The sequence below is a fragment of the Pan paniscus genome, chromosome 7, assembly GCF_029289425.2.
Source record: "Pan paniscus chromosome 7, NHGRI_mPanPan1-v2.0_pri, whole genome shotgun sequence".
NCBI lineage: Eukaryota > Metazoa > Chordata > Mammalia > Primates > Hominidae > Pan > Pan paniscus.
The window spans coordinates 64,072,180-64,094,715 of record NC_073256.2 but is presented as its reverse complement, the minus strand read 5'-3'; positions in this window follow the sequence as shown (position 1 = coordinate 64,094,715).

The following is a 22,536-nucleotide window of genomic DNA, read 5'->3' as shown; positions in this document are numbered from 1 at the left end:
CCACAGCCAATATCATACTGAATGGGCAAAAACTGGAAGCATTCCCTTTGAAAACTGGCACAAGACAGGGATGCCCTCTGTCACCACTCCTATTCAACAGAGTGTTGTAAGTTCTGGCCAGGGCAATTAGGCAGGAGAGGGAAATAAAGGGTATTCAATTAGGAAAAGAGGAAGTCAAATTGTCCCTGTTTGCAGATGACATGATTGTATATCTAGAAAACCCATTGTCTCAGCCCAAAATCTCCTTAAGCTGATAAGCAACTTCAGCAAAGTCTCAGGATACAAAATCAATGTGCAAAAATCACAAGCATTCTTAAACACCAATAACAGACAAACAGAGAGCTAAGTCATGAGTGAACTCCCATTCACAATTGCTTCAAAGAGAATAAAATACTTAGGAATCCAAATTACAAGAGACGTGAAGGACCTCTTCAAGGAGAACTACAAACCACTGCTCAATGAAATAAAAGAGGATACAAAGAAATGGAAGAACATTCCATGCTCATGGGTAGGAAGAATCAAAATCGTGAAAATGGCCATACTGCCCAAGGTAATTTATAGATTCAATGCCATCCCCATCAAGCTACCAAAGACTTTCTTCACAGAATTGGAAAAAACTACTTTAAAGTTCATATGGAATGAAAAAAGAGCCCGCATCACCAAGTCAATCCTAAGCCAAAAGAACAAAGCTGGAGGCATCACGCTACCTGACTTCAAACTATACTACAAGGCTACAGTAACCAAAACAGCATGGTACTGGTACCAAAACAGAGATATAGATCAATGGAACAGAACAGAGCCCTCAGAAATAATGCCGCATATCTACAACTATCTGATCTTTGACAAACCTGAGAAAAACAAGCAATGGGGAAAGGATTCCCTATTTAATAAATGGTGCTGGGAAAACTGGCTAGCCATATGTAGAAAGCTGAAACTGGATACCTTCCTTACACCTTATACACAAATTAATTCAAGATGGATTAAAGACTTACATGTTGGACCTAAAACCATAAAAACCCTAGGAGAAAATCTAGGCATTACCATTCAGGACATAGGCATGGGCAAGGACTTCATGTCTAAAACACCAAAAGCAATGGCAACAAAAGACAAAATTGACAGATGGGATCTAATTAAACTAAAGAGCTTCTGCACAGCAAAAGAAACTACCATCAGAGTGAACAGGCAACCTACAAAATGGGAGAAAATTTTTGCAACCTACTCATCTGACAAAGGGCTAACATCCAGAATCTACAATGAACTCAAACAAATTTACAAGAAAAAAACAAACAACCCCATCAAAAAGTGGGAGAAGGATACGAACAGACACTTCTCAAAAGAAGACATTTATGCAGCCAAAAAACACATGAAAAAATGCTCACCATCACTGGCCATCAGAGAAATGCAAATCAAAACCACAATGAGATACCATGTCACACCAGTTAGAATGGCAATCATTAAAAAGTCAGGAAACAACAGGTGCTGGAGAGGATGTGGAGAAATGGGAACACTTTCACCCTGTTGGTGGGACTGTAAACTAGTTCAACCATTGTGGAAGTCAGTGTGGCAATTCCTCAGGGATCTGAAACTAGAAATACCATTTGACCCAGCCATCCCATTACTGGGTTTATACCCAAAGGACTATAAATCATGCTGCTATAAAGACACAGGCACATGTATGTTTATTGCGGCTCTATTCACAATAGCAAAGACTTGGAACCAACCCAAATGTCCAACAATGATAGACTGGATTAAGAAAATGTGGCACATATACACCATGGAATACTATGCAGCCATAAAAAATGATGAGTTCATGTCCTTTGTAGGGACATGGATGAAATTGGAAATCATCATTCTCAGTAAACTATCGCAAGAACAAAAAACCAAACACCGCATATTCTCACTCATAGGTGGGAATTGAACAATGAGAACACTTGGACACAGGAAGGGGAACATCACACTCTAGGGACTGTTGTGGGGTGGGGGGAGGGGGGAGGCATAGCATTAGGAGGTATATCTAATGCTAAATGACGAGTTAATGGGTGCAGCACACCAGCATGGCACATGTATACATATGTAACAAACCTGCACATTGTGCACATGTACCCTAAAACTTAAAGTATAATAAAAAAGCAAAAAAAAAAGCTGGCTAAGGTTTAATGGAATTACTTACACAATTTTCAAAAAGAACTTTTTACATTTACATTTGGTCTGCTCTCACTAAGATGTTGAAAAAGTTGTCCTTTGCCTTCTGAGTAAGCTGCCTAGAAGGTAAAGATCCTTGTGCTTTATGTTGACTTTTTAATGTTCTTGATTATTTAAGAGAACCAAATATTCCCATTTTGAAAGCATGAAGATTCTTTATAGTCATGTTACCCCCTACGTTTCCTTATAAAACTTTTTATTTTTGAGACGGAGTCTCTCTCTGTCACCCGGGCTGGAGTGCAGTGGTATGATCTTGGCTCACTGCAACCTCCACCTCCTGATTTCAAGCGATTCTCCTGCCTCAGCCTCCCAAGTAGCTGGGATTACAGGCATGCCACCACACCCAGCTAATTTTCGTATTTTTAGTAGAGACAGGGTTTCACTATGTTAGCCAGGCTGGTCTCGAATACCTGACCTCAGGTGATCCTTTAATGTCACTTTGGTTAAGTAGGTAGCCAGGTACAACTTCTCAGTAATCCATGATTACACCTTTTTTTTTTTAATGTTATCTTAGAAACAGGGGCTGTCTCTGTGGCCTAGGCTGGAGTGTAGTGGCATGATCATAGCTCACTGCAACCTCGAACTCCTGAGCTCAAGTGATCCTCCCGCCTCAGCATCCTGCTTAGCAAGGACTAGAGGTGAGCACCACTGTGTCTGGCTAATTTATTATTTTTCTGTAGAAAGGGGTCTCACTGTGTTGCCCAGGCTGGTCTTGAACTCCTGGCCTCAAGAGATACTCCTGCCTCAGTCTCCAAAGTGCTGAGAGTACAGGCATAAGCCACCATGCCCAGTCTTCAGTTATTTTTTAAATGTCAACTTCATCATGATTTTCCCTCTTTAATTTGAATCTAACAACTTCTCAGCCAGTGGTTTTCTTTTTTTAAAAAAAAGCAATGAATTTTATTCATAAAATGTGCTAACAGAGTAGATTTTAAGTGTTCTTACCACAAAAAATTATAAATACATGAGGTAATGCATGTTAGCTTGATTTAGACATTCCACAATGTATACATTTATTTTATTTTTTAATTTTACTTTAAGTTCTGGGATACATGTGCAGAACGTGCAGGTTTGTTACATAGGTATACATGTACCATGGTGGTTTGCTGCACCTGTCAACCCGTCATCTATGTTTTAAGCCCCGCATGCATTAGGTATTTCTCCTTATGCTCTCCCTCCCCTTGCCCCCCACCCGTCACAACAAGCCTCAGTGTGTGATGTTCCCCTCCCTATGTCCATGTGTTCTCATTGTTCAACTCCCACTTATGAGTGAGTTGAAAACATTAGTTTTCTGTTCCTGTGTTAGTTTGCTGAGAATGATGGCTTCCAGCTTCATCCATGTCCCTGCAAAGGACATGAACTCATTCTTTTTTATGGCTGCATAATATTTCATGGTGTATATGTGCCACGTTTTCTTTATCCAGCCTATCATTGATGGGCATTTGGGTTGATTCCAAGTCTTTGCTATTGTAAATAGGGCTGCAATAAACATACACGTGCATATGTCTTTATAGTAGAATGATTTATAATCTTTTGGGTATATACCCAGTAATTGGGTTGCTGGGTCAAATGGTATTTCTGGTTCTAGATCCTTAAAGAATCACCACACTGTCTTCCACAATGGTTGAACTAATTTACATTCCCACCAACAGTGTAAAAGTGTTTCTATTTCTCCACAGCCTAGCCAGCATCTGTTGTTTCCTGACTTTTTAATCATCGCCATTCTAACTCAGCCGGTGGTTTTCAACTGGGGCTTTCACATCACTTACCCATGAAGTTTTATAATGTACAGACATTTAGGACCTGCTCCTTCCTGAGTCCCTTTGCACTTCATATATTCTTGATATATTTTAACTATATGCTTTCACATATTATGTCAGTATTATTATATGTTGTATCTGAAGATATTGTCTCCATAAAGATCATGTTAATCCATTTTAATAAATTAGATGTGACAGCCATTCTTCTTCGAAAATGGGGCTGTCCATGTTTGTGGGTATTTTATCTAAGTTTACTTGGACTGATTTTACTACCATGTTTTGCATATGCCAGAGCAACAGCACAATTTCCCTGTTGGTTGGATCATTCTTGTCATGAACTCTCATCAGACTTTCACTTTTGAAAATGGTCAGTAATAAGGTAACCACAGCCATTGTAAGTCTTTCTTCATCTACATAGTTTTTTTTTTCTTTTACTCTGAGCTTCTTTGAAAGCTTTACAATCAGCTATAGGCCAAGGTGATATGGTTTCAAAAAAGAGTTTTCTCAGAACCCTATGGAAAAGGTATCTGTTTAGGTGCAGATCTCTGATGGCATTGCCTAAACCATGTCTGTGGATTGAGTCAGGACTTCCAAGACTCTAGTTGAGAAACAGATGGATTTGTGAGACTGCTAACCCAAGATCCAAGAATTAATTGCATAGGGCTGAATGAACAGATGAGGAACAACTGTGGCTTTTGTTTAGAATATTATTGATGTTTTAATATTCTATTCTCTGAATACATAAGGTGTTTTTGCTTTCCTCTTAAGCTATCTGTAACTAACAATTTATTAGACTCTTTTTGTAAGTGGAAATAAAACATTTATAAGTGATATCTTATTCTCCTTGTCTGGGCCCTCCAGAAGTCAGAACTTTTATTGAGTGTTCTTACTTTTTCATGGCAATATAATTGTTTGTCTAGGTTGGATAAGAATCTGTCCTCCTTGTAACAAGACAAAATTGGAAACAATGGTTCCATAACAAAGGCCATGACTGAAATGTCATATTTGAGAATGATGGTCATTTAATAAGATATGAACAGACACTTTTGAGGAACTAAGATTGACTGTATGGAGCCAATGTTTACAAACTCTCCCAGGAATACTGGTGTGGTACCTGGCAAATATGTTCTCAGCCTTACAGATGAGCAAAGACTACTTCCTGACCAGCCCAAGAACATTAGGACAGCTTGGGTGGGGACCTCAAGATGAGAAGAATTTGACCAAATTTGTAGATATTGCAAGTGAAATCTAGTGGTTTGATATAGCTTTGCCTGCTTAGCATCAAGAGGCTTTAAGAAATCCAATCTGAGATTCTTTATGAAAACTTCCAGCACAGCAAACTTAAGGCCAGCAAATTTAACATCCTACAACACCAACATAAATAAGTAGGCTAAATCTAATGAGACCAGCCTTATTTTGTGATCAAGAGCAAGCTTTCTTTCATATTATCTTTAATCAAAAGGGGGATAGTTAAAGAGAATTGTGTTTGAGTAGAAAACTATAGCACTCCCTGGGTTTATCAAACTCTGGCCCTGCCCTTGGGCTGTTTCTTGCCTCTTTTTGTAAATCAAGGTACCTGATGAATATGCATTCTCTGTCTTATCTGGCAAAGAAATAATTGATTTCCTCCCGCTCTGAAGAAAACGGTATTGATACCTACTTATAAATTAGATCAGACCCTGTCACCTTACTCAGATCGTCAGTTTCCCTCAGTGTCTACCTAAAACTCTCCCAGCAAACAGTTCCCATTTTTCTCCCTCCCTCCTGACTTGGTGTCACTGAGAATTCAAGGCTGATGGCCAGATCCCCTAGAACTCCAGGCTGCCTCATAGTGGCCCTTGCCTAGGATGGCAGAAGCTCTGTGAGCTGAAGCCTTTGGACTAGATCCAAACCTCCCAGAGCCGCACCCCCCACCCCCCCAACCCCGGCCCACAGCAGACCCTGCATGGGCTGGATTCCCCTGGACAGGTCAGAAGAAGGTTGAGCAGAATGCTCAGGTCATGCACACCCTCGTACAAGAGATAACCATACCTGTGCACAGCATCACAAGAACACCAGCAGCCTGGCTCGGGAACTGCAGAAACTCAGGGAATAGGGCTGCCTAGTGGCTTGGAACCCACTGAGAAAGGACAAGAGCCTGGGGTGTTAAAGCAGTTAAACAGGCAGTCGTCCAGAGTCTCCTGGGATTCACAAGAGAGAGGAGCCAGGTCTTCCAAGCCACTGAGCCAGGCTAGAGGAGGGTCTCATCCCAGAATATGGGAGGGCAGGGGGTCCTGTGGGACTGTCCATTTCTCTCTTAGATCACAAAACGGTAGAAGAGGATGAGGATATCTTATTTATTTATAATATATTTAGGGGTACAAGTGCAGGTTTCTTACATACATTCATTGCAAAGTGGTGAAGTCTGGGCCTTCAATGGAACCATCACCCAGATAGTGTACACTGTACCCAGTAGGTGGTATTTCATCCCTCACCCATCCTTCCACTCTCCAACCCTTCAGAGTCTCCAAGGTCTATTCTTCCACTTTGTATGTTCATGGGTATGCATTTCTAGGTCACATTTGTGAGAACATGCAGTATTTGACTTTATTCTTCTGAGTTATTTCACTGAGGATAATGGCCTCTAGTTCCATCCGTGTTACTGCAAAAGACATGGTTTCATTCTTTTTTATGGCTGCATAGTATTCCATGGTGTGTGTGTGTGTGTGTGTGTGTGTGTGTGTGTGTGTGTGTATGTGTATGTATATGTATATGTATATCTCACATTTTTTTTTGGATCCTGTCTCCTGTTGATGGTGTTGGTGGACATTTAGGTTGATTCCAGATCTTTGCTATTGTAAATAGTGCTGCAATAAACATACAAGCTCAGGTGTCTTATGTAATGACTTACTTTGAGGGTAGAGGAGGATTTCTTGACCTTCAATTGTTGTATTGCAGGACAAGGTAAAGTTCAACCTTGTCATTCTCCCCTCTTATTCAAGAGGAATGAAGATCATCATTGGTGAACAATATTCACCAAGGTTAATCATCATCTTCCTGAGTGAGGTGAAGTGGGTCTGAGAAACACTCTACCAGGACTTTTGCTGGTGGTATTCCTGTGAATCGGTTCAACCACCTGTTGAGAGGGGGTGGCACAGTCCAGAGTGTTAATACATTGAAGGCCAGTCTTATTGAAAGAGAAATGCCTAAAATGATGAAGAGAAATGTGAGTGTAAAGGTCACATTAAAGGGAAGAGTGAGTGTTGATCCCTGGGAATGATGAATCTCACTGAGCCCTCACTGATGAAACTTCTCCCCTATTGCAACAGCCTAAATAAATCATCTCCTTAATTGTCCAGCATATTCTGTCTTTCACAACAAGATTGAGAGTCTTAAATTTACATAATGTAACAAAAATATTAGAAATAACGTCACGAAGTGTTCCATCTTAAACCTTCTATGTAGTATTTTTTTAAACCTTGTGTGGTATTTTTATGAAAATATCTGTAATCTTCTGATAAAAATACTACACAAGATGGTGAAAGATTTGTCAACCAGTAAAGAACTCCTGTCTTGGCCTAGGAAGGTGTAACTGTGTAGACACAGTTCATAAACCTAGTAGTGGGCATTCAGCTCATTTTAGTTCAATCTAAGACCTTTTATCAGAGCTGTATTTTATTATTGCACAGGCACCTACCCCCCCACCCCGCCCCACCTCCCACACACACACAAGGCCTAGAGGACTTTACACAAATGAGGCAATCCAGTATCGTGGTTTGATTGCTGTAATGATGGACAGATAACATTTCTTGATGAGCTGTCTCCCAGATTCTCCCAGCGTAACCAGGGTTTAGTCGCTTGTGGTTTGGACACACAGTCTCTGGAAGCCCATCTCCTCATTTTTAGTCAGATCCAAAATGTAAAGAGTCCAGCCCATCCTCATCCCCTGGGTGTGCCCTTGAAATGCGACTGGTGTGAACCGGGACGTGCTCTGTGTGTGAAATGCACACCAGATTTCAAAGACTTAGTATGAAAAGAAAAATGCAAAGTATCTCCTTAATAATTTCACATGGTTAATATTGATAGGTTAATACTCTGGATATGTTGGGATAACAATAATATCCCATTAAAATTAAAATTAATTTCACTTGCTCCTTTCTTCCTTTTTAAAAATGTAGCTACCAAAAAATTTAATGTTACATCTGAAGCTCACATTCTATTTCCATCAGACAGCACTGAGTCTAAACTCAATTTCTGTGAGTACTAATAAATGCAGAGTGACCTTCATGGGGCCTGCTTCACAAGGGTCACACACCCTAAGGCATCTGTTCTCTCGCCTCTTGTCACATGGAGTCCCCCGAAGTCAGCCTCTCAAGCAGCAGGGCCCCTGAGCACCAATTTCAAAAATGGACTGGGTAGGAATTCCCCACCCCAGGCAATCCCCCAGCCCCCACCTGCTGACAGAGATATCAGCCAAGTGTCAGAACTGTGACCAGGACACAGATTCCTGCACACCCACAGCTCCCCAGGCCCACAACAGGCTGGCTCCAGGACCGTAGGGGCCCATAGCTCAGGCAACCCCCACATCCCTAGGCTGCCAGGTCTTGGTTTCACACCTTCCCCCTCATCCAGACACAGTCCTCTTTCCTCTCTTCCCTTGGAAAGTCTCCTAATTTTGAGCCACTAGCCATTCATCTGAGGCACCCTGGGGGGCTCCTGCTGCCCGTGTTGAATTGTACCTGCATTCCACATAAATGACTGCAGCTGGCTCTGGCCAGACTTCCCTAGAAGAGGAGAGCAGGAAGGCCTTGCTGGGGAGCATTCGGGGTCCCTGGGGCCAGCAGGGCATTCAGCAGCAGTTGTGTAGGGTGACGGCGCACCTGCCAGGCACCCTGGGAGCAAGCTGCCCTTTACCTGCTGCCCTCTCCCTGCAGGAGCTACAGCACCTGTTACACAAGAGTGCAGGTTCCCCTTCTGTATTTGAAAAGGGAAATCTAGTCTTCTCTTAGGGGTTGGCTTCTTCCCAGGTGTCTTCTCCAGATAGATCATTCAAGCATCTGTTCCTACCAGGGCCAGAAGAAGACACCCTAGAGGAGTACTTCAGATTCCCAATGGGAGGGCAACCCCTGACCTAAACACCTGAGAATGTCTCTAGGACACAGGGTGAATGTGTTCTGCAAGATAATGAATGAGAACAAAAGAATTAAGACAAATACAGAATAGCAACTTTATCTTATTCAAAAGATAGATACTATTTTAATTGCTACAGATCTTAATGGGTCCAGCAACCATCCATTAAACAATCTGTTAAGACTTAAGGCAGAACTGTCATTAATCTGAGTTTTCTAATGAAATTGTTTGTACAGAGCATAAATACCAATCTTCAAATTACAATACGGAGCATAAAAGGGGGCCTGAGGATCTCCGCAAGGCAGAGCTGACCGCTGAGCTCTGGGGTGCTGGGATAGAGACCCCCAACACCCAAGCTGCCTTAATTTCCAGACGCAGCTTCCTTCTTAATAGTCTATTCCTAACATTCTTGCCTTCTCTAGATTTCTGAGGTTTTAAAATGCTGCAAATACTCATTTTCCTGTTGAAATCTTTCACACGTCTTATAGTACGTAACCCCCACATTAAAAACAAACAAAAGAAAACACCAGAAAGCTGGGGATGGAGTTGTGAGGCAGCCCGGCACAGGCCTGGGCTGTCCCAGGGGTCTGAGCAGATGGCCATCCAGCAGGGTGGAAGGTGGAAGCTTAGCCTCCGAGAGGGGATTGAGTAAATAGTAAACAAGGAGCTAGGTTCTTCATGGTAGCCAGGCAGGGTGGTGCCAGCCTTTCACTGTGGGGAGAGAGCCTCACAAATGCAGAAAAGGGAAGGGCTGGAATGAGTGAGTGCTGTGGGCCTGAAATGGGAGGCATTGGTGTGAACTCATGGTTTCCAATTTAACTTGATAAATGTGGAAAGAAGTATAGATGTGAGTATGTATAAATGTGTGTATGTGTGTAGAGATACAGAGATAGATGATGAAATATATTTCCTCATGCTGTCCACAAAAGGTACCTGGGGACAAGGGCCCCTTGGTAACAAAGGCCACACCTACATCGCAGATCTTGGCTTCCAAATAGCATTTTTCATTACCACAAGGAAAAATGCCTGGTTCAGGGTTAGCAGGGAAAGCACAAGATGGCCCTGGAGTATCCTGATGTGGCGGAAAATAAGAACGTGCTCAAACAATAATGGGCACATGTGCAGGAAACACAGAAGCCAGGCTGATGAGGCTGTCAGTGGCCAAATCCAGGGTAATTTGGACATCAAGACAATAATGATAGCAATGCATTATAACTCATTGAATAAAACAGGAATTCATGAGAATGCACAAAAATAATGTTTTGAAACCATACACATGTATGTACACATGTGCATATATGAAAGAGAAACAACTACCTCTTAGTAGAATGCCAACTGATAAATGCAGAAAAAATAATGACATTTGAAAAACACCTCTCAGCAGTCCTCTATTCTGGCAAGAAACATCAATAGATGTTAAAACTTAAGAAGGCAAATGGATGAGGAATGAGACCTTAAATAGTTTCAACTTTATCTCCACACCAAATAGTTACTGAATGATTGCAAATGGAATCAAAAGTAACTTTATAGCAGAGGAGCCTGGCTACTAAGATAGCATCTTAATCATGTGATCAAAGTCAGTGTCACAAGCCATGAGAGAAATCAGCATCAATTTGCCAACTGATAAGAGGTAACAGAACACACTACCACATACGTGACAATTCAGTGAAAATACGTGGAAACCAGCTCTAATCTAGAGGAGACACTGGACTGCACCAAGTGGAGGGATATTCTACAAAATTTCGAGGCAGCAATTTTCAACAATATCAAGGTCATAATATTCAAGGAAAGACTGAGAAACTGTTCCAGATTGAAGAAGATTAAAGATATACAACAAGTGGGTGCAACATGTGATCTTGAGTCAGGGCCTTTTCCTGTAAGGTTTATGACAGGGAAAATTGGAGAAATTTGAATGGGATCTTTGTACTATTCTTACAACTTTTCTGTAAGTTAGAAGTTATTTCTAAACTAAAAGTTTAAAAAAAATAAGTATCTTGTCTCTTTTATTGTTGCCTGTGACCAATAAAAATAATTTTCTTAATTTTTGCAATCTAGCATCTGACAAAGGTCTAATATCCAGAATCTACAAGAAACGTAAACGAATTTACAAGAAAAAAACATCAAAAAGTGGGTAAAGGACATGAACAGACACTTCTCAAAAGAAGACATTTATGCAGCCAACAAACATGAAAAAAAGCTCCACATCACTGCATTAGAGAAATGCAAATCAAAACCACAGTGAGATACCATCTCATGGCAGTCAGAATAGCTAGTATTAAAAAGTCAGAAAACAACAGATGCTGGTGAGGCTGTGGAGAGATAGGAATGCTTTTACACTGTTGGTGGGAATATAAATTAGTTCAACCATTGTGGAAGACAGTATGGCTATTCCTTAAAGACCTAGAACCAGAAATACAATTTGATCCAGCAACCTCACTACAGGGTATATACCCAAAGGAATATAAATCATTCTATTATAAAGATACATACATACATATGTTCAATGCAGCACTATTCACAATAGCAAAGACATGAAATCAGCCCAAATGCCCATCAATGATAGACTGGATAAAGAAAATGTGGTACATATACACCATGGAATACTATGCAGCCATAAAAAAAACAAGATCACATCCTTTGCAGGGACATGGATGGAGCTGGAAGCCATTATCCTCAGCAAGCTAATGCAGGAACAGAAAACCAAACACTGCATGTTCTCACTTATAAGTGGGAGCTGAACAATGAGAACACATGGACACAGGGAGGGGAACAGTGCACACTGGGACCTTTTTTGGGGGGAAGGGGAGGGAGAGCATCAGGATAAAGAGCTAATGCACGTGGGGTTTAATACCTATATGATGGGTTGATAGGTGCAGCAGACCACTATGACACACATTTACCTTTGTAACAAACATGCATATCCTGCATGTGGATACCGGAACTTAAAATAAAATAAAATAAAATTTAAAAGAAGGAAAAAGAAAAAACTATTTTCATGCATGTAAATAGGTGAAAATTAGACCTCATAAATGTGTATGTATATGTGGTATACCTGGATGATAGATAAATGACAGATAAATAGATAGGACTTAATTTTCAGTTAAATATATTAATATATGTGCATAACATTACACATACATCACATATATGACTTCGCTCTCAGGTGTATCTTTTACATAAGAACCTCAAAAGTCTTTGGAACAGAAATATAAGCTCTTCCAGACTTTAGATTAATTTAAACTTCAATCTCCATTGTAACATTCCAAAACTCCTGTTGAGCAGTAAATTGGAGTTGCAAAAGTTGTATTTCAAGAAGCCCTGAGTCACAACTTTTCAAAAAGTGTGGCTCCTGTTAAGCTGAGGTAGGGAACTCTGAGGGCTTATGCAAGGACAATCTCTAACTTGAAAAAGGAAACTGTATCAGAACATCCTTAGTTCTCCTCTGACTTTGTTTTAAGGACTGCACTCCTCCGTTGCTAATGTCTCTAGCTCACTGGGCTCTTTGACTCTAACGCTGCTGCCCTAGGCAGGTGGGCAGGCCTCTGAGATGCTTCAGGTTGTTTGCATGAGGGCTGAGCCAGGGTCCCACAGCACAGGGTGTCCCATGCCCTCCCCGGCTCCAGCAACAAGGGACATGGTCTATGGGTGAGCGGGGCCCACAGGGGCCATAGGAGCTGGTCAGAACCAGGCAACACTCCCTGCAGGCTCCTGGGAGAGTCACTGGCCCAATCTCCTTCGTTACAGACCCTCTCATAGAGGGTCTTCCATAACCCATCTTCCTACCCCATCAACCTTCACAAGAATCACTTCTGAAACACTGAAGACCTGACTGACGCCTCAAAGCATGTTGGTAAACAAACAAATCAATGTAACTATTTTCATGACTAACCTGAAGGAACAAAAGGACTAAAGAACATGACCCAAAATACCAGCCATAACTACTTTACCAAAGATATGTTTTAAAATCTTCATTTGTACACTCTCTCTGCTCCCAAACCCCTGCTCACACCTCATTAGAAGGTGAGAACAGCCAGCAAAGACGGCTTCTCACTTTTTCTCCATCAGAAGCTTAGCAGTCAGCCTAGGCAACATAACATGAGCCATCTTTACAAAAACAAACGAACAAACAATTAGCTGGATGTGGTGGCTCAAGCCCATGGTCCCAGCTACTCAGGAGGCTGAGACGGGAGCATTGCTTGGGCCCAAGAGGTTGAGGCTGCAGTGAGCTATGATCCTGGCCACCTGATGTCTGGTGAGAAACAGAATGAGCATGAGGCTGGCTAATAAAGGGGGGATCCCCTGCAAAGCTCTCACATGGGAGGACATGCTAGTGACATCTTGGTACAGCAAGGACCATGGCCCACCTGAGACAAAGTGGGTGGCTGGACACCTGGCCATCCCCTGCCTGGGACTAATGTGTACACAGATGCCTGCTTACAAGGACCAGTGCAGCACCTTAGCCCCCACCCCCAAGAAAGGGATTTGTGATCCCAGTAATATTTATCATCAGGGTTTTTTGTTCTTTCTTAAAATACCTTGTTCTAAATCCTGAGTACTGGTGTCCACTGTGAACGAACCAGGGCCAGTGATTAAGGAATGAAAAGAAACAAGGTCCACTGTGCTTATGCCCAGGTTTGTTTACCAGATCCCCTTAGCTACTCAGCAAACCTGCAGATTTTGCAATCCCGTATTAAGAGGCTTGAATGAAGTCTTTATATGCAATTCAATCATTGCAGCCTTGGGTCTAGTCCATGGGCCTGGATATTTATTTTCACATCTTGACCTGAGGTTGGCTCATGTTAGTGGCTGTGTCTGTGATCTGTCCTCAGGGCCCTCCTCTGTGTAACTTATCACACCCTGTGACGCAGCAAAGAGGCAGAGCGGGTACCAACATTCGCGTGAAAACCAAAACTCAGTCTCACACAGAGGCCTTTACATAAAACCCAGGACCCTGCATCTTAACAAAAGGCGTCCATCTCCCAGCAAATGGTGTGAGGAAAGAAGGCCCCTCCCTGAGGGTCCCAGCAGCCTGGGGTGGGGTGGGGATTCAGCTGCATCCTGGGATTGCTCTTGAAGACCCTGCTCCCACTAGGGCCTGCCCTGAATATGAGAAGGAATGCACTCACCAGAGTGTCTGCCACCCCTGCCGACCGGCCAACTCCCTCCCGTCTCTCTCCTTCTTTGCTTGTTTTCTGTCCAGTTGGGCATTTGCTGCCAGCCTTTTTCTGTTAACGTGCCCCTGTTTCAGGGTAAATTTAAAGGTCACAGATCAGCCTCTGGAGGGTAGGTTTCTTTGCTGCGGGTGCACAGACCCCCTCCAGGGAGCAGGAGGTACAGCAGGAGGCTGTGTGCCAGCCTGGTACAGCAGGAGGCTGTGTGCCAGCCTGGCCCCTGCTCACACCTCATTAGACAGTGAGAATGGCCAGGAAAGACAGCTTCTCACTTTTTCTCCATCAGAAGCTTAGCAGTCAGCCTGAGCAACATAACATGAGCCATCTTTACGTAAACAAACAGAGAATTAGCTGGGCATGGTGGTGTCAGCCTACGGTCCCAGCTACTCAGGAGGCTGAGGCAGGAGGATTGCTTGAGCCCAGGAGGTTGAGACTGCAGTGAGCTATTATCACACCACTGCACTCCAGCCTGGGCAACAGAGCAAGACCCTGTCTCTTAAAAAAAATTAATATTTTTTAAAATTTTTTTTTAAAAAAGAAGCATATCAGTGACAAAGTAACGCATGGACTGGTGGCAGGAGGAGCCTAGCAGCAAACAGTGGCCATCCAGGCCCCCGGCATGAAGAGACACACTGTCAGCATTGCAAATGTAGTATCAAAAATACATTTATTCTCCCTGTAAGCAATCTTACCCACTCATGGCTTTATTTGCTATCCACATATTGAGAACTCCCAAATATGTGACCATTGGTCATGTCTGAACACTGGGCTCCAGACCTGCAGACACCAGCATGCACTGGACGTTTAGCTGTCTGTCCCAAGGGGCCTCAGACTCACCATAGCCCCTCCCTGCCCAAAGGATCCCCTGACACCTTTCTGTAGGATCCCAACATGAGGAGCCTGATCTGAGGCCTCCCATGACCTCTACCCTCACCTCTATGTCCAGTCTATCACTAAGCCTCCTGAATGGGTGGGCATCTGAGGAAAGCCCACCAGGCCCAGGTTTCCTGCCCCGCACCCCAAGAGGCCTCCTGGTCATCCCCTGTCATCCTCACTCTGACCTGCCTTTTCCCTGTCTACCCTGCAGACTTCAGGGTCGTCAAGTGCAGTCCTGGCCAGACTTACTCCCTCCCAGGTCCTCTGTTGCTTGTGACTCAGTCTGCTGCCCTCCCTCACCAGCCCGAGACCCTCAACTGGCCTTTATACCCAGCCAAGAGAGCCATGCATCCACCCTCCCAGTCTGAAAGGCCTCTTGTTCCTGGACTTCTGGACACCAATGAGTTCACACCTAACTCGGCCTTCAGACTTCAGCTCAAAGGACACCTCCTGAGGGAGAAGCTCCTCTTGGCCCTGTCCTCCCCCAACCCCAAATCTGACTCCATTTAGTACCCTCACCAATACCACTCTCAGGTGCTTCTAGCACGCTATTCCTCAAACCATCTACCAAGTTTGCAGTTAGATGTTTAATGTTCAGCTGGTTTGATTACTGTCTCTCCCACCAGCTGCCTTCCACTACACAATTTTGCCCAACTCTGTGTCCCTAATCCACAAAAAGTATGTGAGGTACAGCACATATATTCTGTGCTCAGTAAGTGTTTGTTAAATAAACACATGCATGAATGGCAGAAAGATGCTGTAGAAAGAACTCAAGACATGCTGGATTTTAAGTCATCATTTTAGGTTAATATCATCTTAGGTTTGAGTCAATGTGAAAAAAATACTAAAACTATTCTACAGATTAGAAAGCAAAAGGAATGGGTGTATAATGTGTTATTTTCATTGTCATGATTCGTTCTAGCTGATTTTTGGTTTTTTCCCTGGGGAAGGTTTGCGTTGCAGTGGTGTTGCCCAGGGTTGGCCCATGTGTATGGTGGGGAAGCATGGACTACCAACCGTCGGGAGCTTGGGGGAGGCATGTTCATTTCTGTGCATCCCCCCTGCTCCTCTAGAGTGTAGGCACAGCATGGGAGTTACAAATAATCTATAAAATGCCACTAAATGTGTCCTTTCACTATTCAGAAAGTCCAAAAGGAAAGAGAAACCAGTTGAATTTCATGGCCCTGAGACACTCGTGGGCTTCTATGACTTTGCATAATGCTGGCTGATAGTTGGTACAGCCCATCCCAACTCGTGGTCTAACACGATTTTTTGACTTTATGGTGGTGTGAAAGCAACACGCATGTAGCACTCAAAGCACTCAAATTGTGCTTTGAATATCCATGAAAACATTCTGTGTTTCACCTTCAGTACAATTTCAATAAATTACAAGAAATAGACAACACTTTTTTCTAAAACAGGCTTTGTGTTAGCTGATGTTGCCAAACTGTGGGCTAATGCAAGTGTTCTGAGCGTGGTTAAGGCAGCCTGGGCTAAGCTGTAATGTTCAGTGTGGTGGGCACATTAAATGCACTGTCAATGGTACTTCCAACTGACCATGGGTTTGTTGGGACATAACCCCATTGAAAGTCAAGGTGCATCTGACGGGTTGCCCGTGCCTCACAAAGCCATTTTTCAGAAATGTTCAGTAGACCGAATGTGCACAGATGCTGGGCACTCACTCCACAAACATGACCATCATTCTCCTCCACTCCAGCCTTTCACCTCTTCCTCCAGAGAGCCATTAGGCACATTTTACAAACTTGAGAAATGATTGAGTCCATGTTCTCTGATCTTTTGGCTGCCCTAGGCAAATTCCTGATGAAAAGCTGGGCCATCCTTGACGAGCTCCTGAGACTGGATGGGGTCAGAGCCACATCCACAGCATGGCCTGCTCCAGGAAGTCTCCCCACACCGCCCCCTTAGAGTTCAACAGGAATGTGATGGGATCAAGGGAGGAATTCTCGAGGGGTTGCGTAAAAGTTGTGTAGTATGGAAGAGATGCAAGCAATTCCACTGGGGATTGCTTTCGGCTATGCTAGGACCACTTAAACCAAACAGGGGGTCTTCACACACGACAGCCAGTCTGCAGGCAGCAGCTCCTGCCCTCAAAGTCAGAGCGTCCCAAGCTCCTTTGTCTCCTGTGCCATCACCCTGATAGCCACTCTCATCCTCATGAACAAGCCGGCCCCACCTGGCCATCAGCGCTGAACCCCTCCACTCCCCCATTCCAGAAGGCAAGGCAGGGAGGAAGGGAAAAAGCACATGCCGCCAGCCTCCACTCCCCTTTGAAGGAGCTTCCCCATCCCCCTTCAACTGACCACTGCCACATAACATGGCCACAAGTGTCCTGCAGCCACTTGTCAGCAAGGCCAGCTGAGAAATGGAGCCTTTCCCACTGAGCTCATTGCCACTCACAATGAGATTGAAGTTCTGTTAAGAGAAGGATGTTAGATGAGCACAGTCCTTGCCTCTCAAGTCAACACGAAGATACATATGCATGGACACACACATACACACACAACACACACATACACACACATGCACACATATATACACATATAACACAGACATACACATGAATATACACACATGCACACATATATAAACACAACACACACATAAACACTAACACAGACACATATATGCATACACATGACATATACACATATATACATGTAAGAATATACACATACACACAGATACAAATACACATACACACAGAGATAAACACACATACAGACACACGCAGATACATACACACAGATACACACACCCGCACACACATACACACATGCACACAAACATGTACATACATACAACACAGCATCTGGCATCAACTCAGTGGTCCAAGTTAGATTCTGATGAGTCCAGAATTGTGCATCTGATCTTCAAAAGAATCTACTGCCCTCCACCTATTTCAAAAGGCCAAACTTCATGATTCTGTACTAATTTCAGTCAGTTATGCTGCACATAGAACTTCTCAGTGATTTGCATGATCAGAGGACATTCCATTTAGTCAAGGGTCCATGTGTTATTCTTAAGAGCTTTAAGAGCAATCCTCAAAACAAGTATGAAAAATAAAAGCATCCAATGGGAATTGTGCTTGGTGTGACTAAACAATCCATTGAAAGCTATGAATACCACAACTCAAGAACACATGATAAGCATGAAGAGTGTTTCCCTACAACTGTGCCTAACGCTACTGCTGCCCTTCGGAGGGCAACAGGGTGCAACAGAGAGCAACAGGCCACAGTCAGAGCAGAGCTGGGTTCAGATCCCGCCTCTGCCCTCAGTAACTCCACAGCCCAGCTGAATCTCCTTTTCTGTATGTGCAGAATGTGGACGGTGCGTAAGGACAGAGGTTGTATACGTAAAGAAAAGGCTCAGATAACGTAAATAGTGTTTGTTAATGCCATTGGAAAATTCGGTTTTCTATCCTTGTTCAGACTAGATTAATTAATCAGTTGGAAAAAAATTAAAGCATAGCACATTACCCTGCAGCTGGGGAAAAGCAGCACATGAAAGACGGACATGTTTTAAGGGTTTTGGAAACAGACTATTTAGCCACAATACTAGCAGTACAATGTGGGGGGTCATATTTTATTGTTAAGAAAGAGAGATAGTTATTTCTCAAGGTGAGAATGGTAAGTGTTTCATTTTCCCAGGGACTACTTTGGAGAAACCAATGGGAAGGCATTCCATTCTGTTTTCCCTAGTCCCTAGACAGGCGGCCTGTCTTGGATTAACACCACTGTGCCTCCACGCAGGTCTGGGTGGAGGGGCTGAGCTGGAATTCCCAGGGCTGCTGTCTGGAACACAGAGCCTGAGGAACCATCCGGGCCATTTCCTGGCCTGGACACTGAGCCAAGTAGCAGGAGGCAGAGGGAGGTGAAAGCAAAACCCAGCCCCAAGGCTGTGTCCCTTTTCAAAGCTGCCCACCTCATGTTGGTTCTTTCTTGCGGGTCATACTAAGGACCTGCCACAATTTGGAACTTGACTTGGAACCACTGTCATCCTGACTCTTCATTTTAAAAAGTCATTCTCCTCAAAAATAAATGAGTAAAACATAAAAACAAATTCATTCTTCACTTTCAAAAGAGCTTATAAAATCAAAACCCTGGGGGTGGTTTTGGATACAGGTTTCCAGCTTCTAAGAACACAGAGTGTCTTACACTTTCCCAAGTTTCCCTTCCTCACAGGGGACCCCAGGCCTGAAATGATCTCCTTTCCCATTTAACTAATGCTTTCCTTGCTTCTTGGGGAGTCGTTTCTTGGTGACTGCCAAACTCTGCAGTGGAGCCGCGGGCAGCAAGCCCTTCTCACACTGCAAGAACACACAAGGACAAAGGATGCTAGTCGGAGAAACGCATTTATTTTTACAGTATCACTTCCTCACCCGCCCGAATGATAACTGTTTGGATTACTTATTATGAACTTGGAGGGGGGAGAAACCTCAAATCTAATTTGGTTTTCACTATTTGCACCACTATTTGTTTATCTTTCATTCATTACTGAGCTTGGGAAATTATAAAAAGAATCCAGCCATTCATCCACCCTGGGTCTAGAAGTTTTAATCTGCTGCGTTTCAGCTGCAGTCCTTCTTTCTCAGCTACTTCCATATTGAGATAGAAAGGACCCATAAGGCTTCTGTTTCTCTATAAATACTCTAACATGCAGGGGGGAAGCCACTAAGTAAAACACACAGAAAATCATTCTGCAAATATGACAGAGCCATTTAGCCACAGAGCAGGCTGGCCTCTGTGGACGTTGGGGTCATTCATGCTTGACCAGAGACGGACCAGAGACTGATGGGAATCCTGGTCCAAGGAGGCTGAGGGAGCAAGACCTTGTTGTGGTTCAAACGCCACTCCATTCGTCTCCTAGAACATGTTGAGTAGTCCTCGAGGGCAGGGGAAACAGTGAGAAAGCTGACCTGGGCCCAGGAAGGAGAAGGTGAAGGCAGGCAGGAGGTGGAGAAACCATTCCCAGGGCTTGCACAGCTCCCAGGAATGCAGCCGAGTTTGGGAGTGCAGGAAATTGAGCACCAGGCCTGTGGTCAGCTGGGTCAGCCCTGGAAACTCAGGCCCGGGTGGCTGCAACCCCACGCTGGCTTGGGGCAGGTGTGCCCTGCATCTGTCCCACCTGCCGGGGCTCCTGCCAGCCATATCCTGTTCCCACAGGGAGCACACAGTGGGTCAGTACCCTCGTGCTCCAGGCACCCCATCTCCCCTCCACCACCAGCGGGGAGCCCTCCTAGATGTCTTGGCAGCATCATAGCCTCATGTCCTGCCTTCGCAACTTATCTCCAATTTATCCTTTCTACCCAACCCAAGTCACCAGCTCCTTCAAAGGATGTCTGAAATGTCCCAACTCTTTCCATGTCCACAGCTGCCTGCCTATCTCAGGGCCTCACTTCATCAGGCCTGGAGGGCAGCATGAGCGGTGAAGGAATGCAGGCCTCACAGCGATCACAGCAAACAGAAAGCAGCGCCATTTACCAGGTGTCACTGTGTGCCAGCCTCGGCCGGGGCTACTCCCAACCCATTCACAGAGAATGAAACAAGACCACTGCACCCTTCTCCAGGCCACAGCAATGTGTCATGTCACGTGTCACAAGGAAGCAAGTTCAGGCTGGGTAGAAGCTTCACGAAGAAGGCCTGAGCTCTTCCGGGGGAGGTGCCAGCCTCTTCACAACTGACCTGCTTCCTCCAAACCAGGCCGGGCCCTCGTTTAGATACCACTAGTGGTAAATTTGGAATTTCACCAATCAATCTTTGCAAAACAAGCTTGTGTGCCGTGCTGTGTTTTGAAAAGCAAAATGGAGACAGGATGGGCTTTTGTGATCTTGCGTGCACGTGGCCTGCATAACACTCTCAGTTATGGAGAGCTGGTGGGGTCCAAGAACCCAGCTGTGGCATACACAGGGCTCTAACTGCAAGAGAAGAGGAACCTTGGAAAGAGGGCCGTCTGTGTGTCTGTGTGTGTGTTTTCCTGGCAAAGCTTCTTGTTTTTACATGAGGGTTTTATTCATACTTGGACTATTTGGAATTTGATATTTAATTAAAAGTTGCTATTTGGGCAATCCTAAAGATAGAAAATCAAACACATGCAGAAACTGCAATAATTATATGTGTGATCTCATTTTAAGCACAAACCATTGTTGCTATTCTTATAAATTTTTCTGCACATTCCTTGCAGTTGAACATGGGCTCTATCCCCGGAACTGCAGGGGAACAGAAGGCGCTGGATGAGGAATCACCTGACCCAGGTCTACCCTGACTCTCCTTCAAAGCATGCATTTCGAATAAGCATCTGAGCTTCTGAGGGTTGGCTCCATCTCTCAACGGGGAGGGCAGGCAAATGTCACTGCATTTCCTACCTGCAGAACTACTGCCATCAGCCATGGAAACTTTGGATGTAGAAACACTTTCAGTCCCGACTTTATTTCTCCACTTCCAGTTCCTCCTCAGCCAAGGGCAGACCTGCAGACAGTCCACCCATCCAACAAAGACCCTGAGACCCATCAGGAGTGAAGGTTTAGGCCCCCCTAAGTGTTTGTGAAGAAAGATAAAAAGTAAAATAAAACTGGGAAATGGCCAGGCCCAGTGGCTCATGCCTGTAGTCCCAGCACTTTGGAAGGCCGAGGCAGATGGATCATGAGGTCAGGAGTCTGAAACCAGCAGGTTGAAACCCTGTCTCTACTAAAAATACAAAACATTAGCCAGGCGTGGTGGTGGGCACGAGCAGCCTCCCAGCTGCTCGGGAGGCTGAGGCAGGAGAATCACTTGAACCCGGGAGGTGGAGGTTGCAGTGAGCCAAGATCATGCCATTGCACTCCAGCCCAGGTGACAGTGCAAGACTTTGTCTCAAAAAAAAAAAAAAAAAAAAAACTGGGAAATACAAGGTCAACAGTGAAGCAAGAAGAGAAAGTAAAACCTCAGTGGCCCAAGGCCTGTATTCTAACACCTCCCAAGTGACTGCAACATTCCCAAGCCCAGGAGAAGGCCCCCAATGGTCTAAACAGGCGCCCCTATCGTTTTTAGACACACGTACAAGGCACCCTCTGTTGTGTGTTGCACTGAGGTGTTAGAGCCAGCCAGGAGGAGAACAAAGAACTCTCAGGAGCGGGCACAAGCACCCCACACCCCCAGCAGCTCCGAGCAGTGAGGCAGACATTCACTACACAGAAAAGCACAGAGACCTGTCGCACTAGCAGAGAGCCTTCTTTCCTGCACCATCTCCAGCTAAAACACAGCACAGTAAAATTGATGTAGACAATGACAACCTGGGACAGGAGAAAATGGATGAATTATGTCCTGGAAACTTTGCGTAAGGCGGCAGGAAATTGGAAAGTATATTTCAAAAAGATTGTCAAATTTAAATGCCTCTATTACAAAGGGTTAAAATCTCCACCA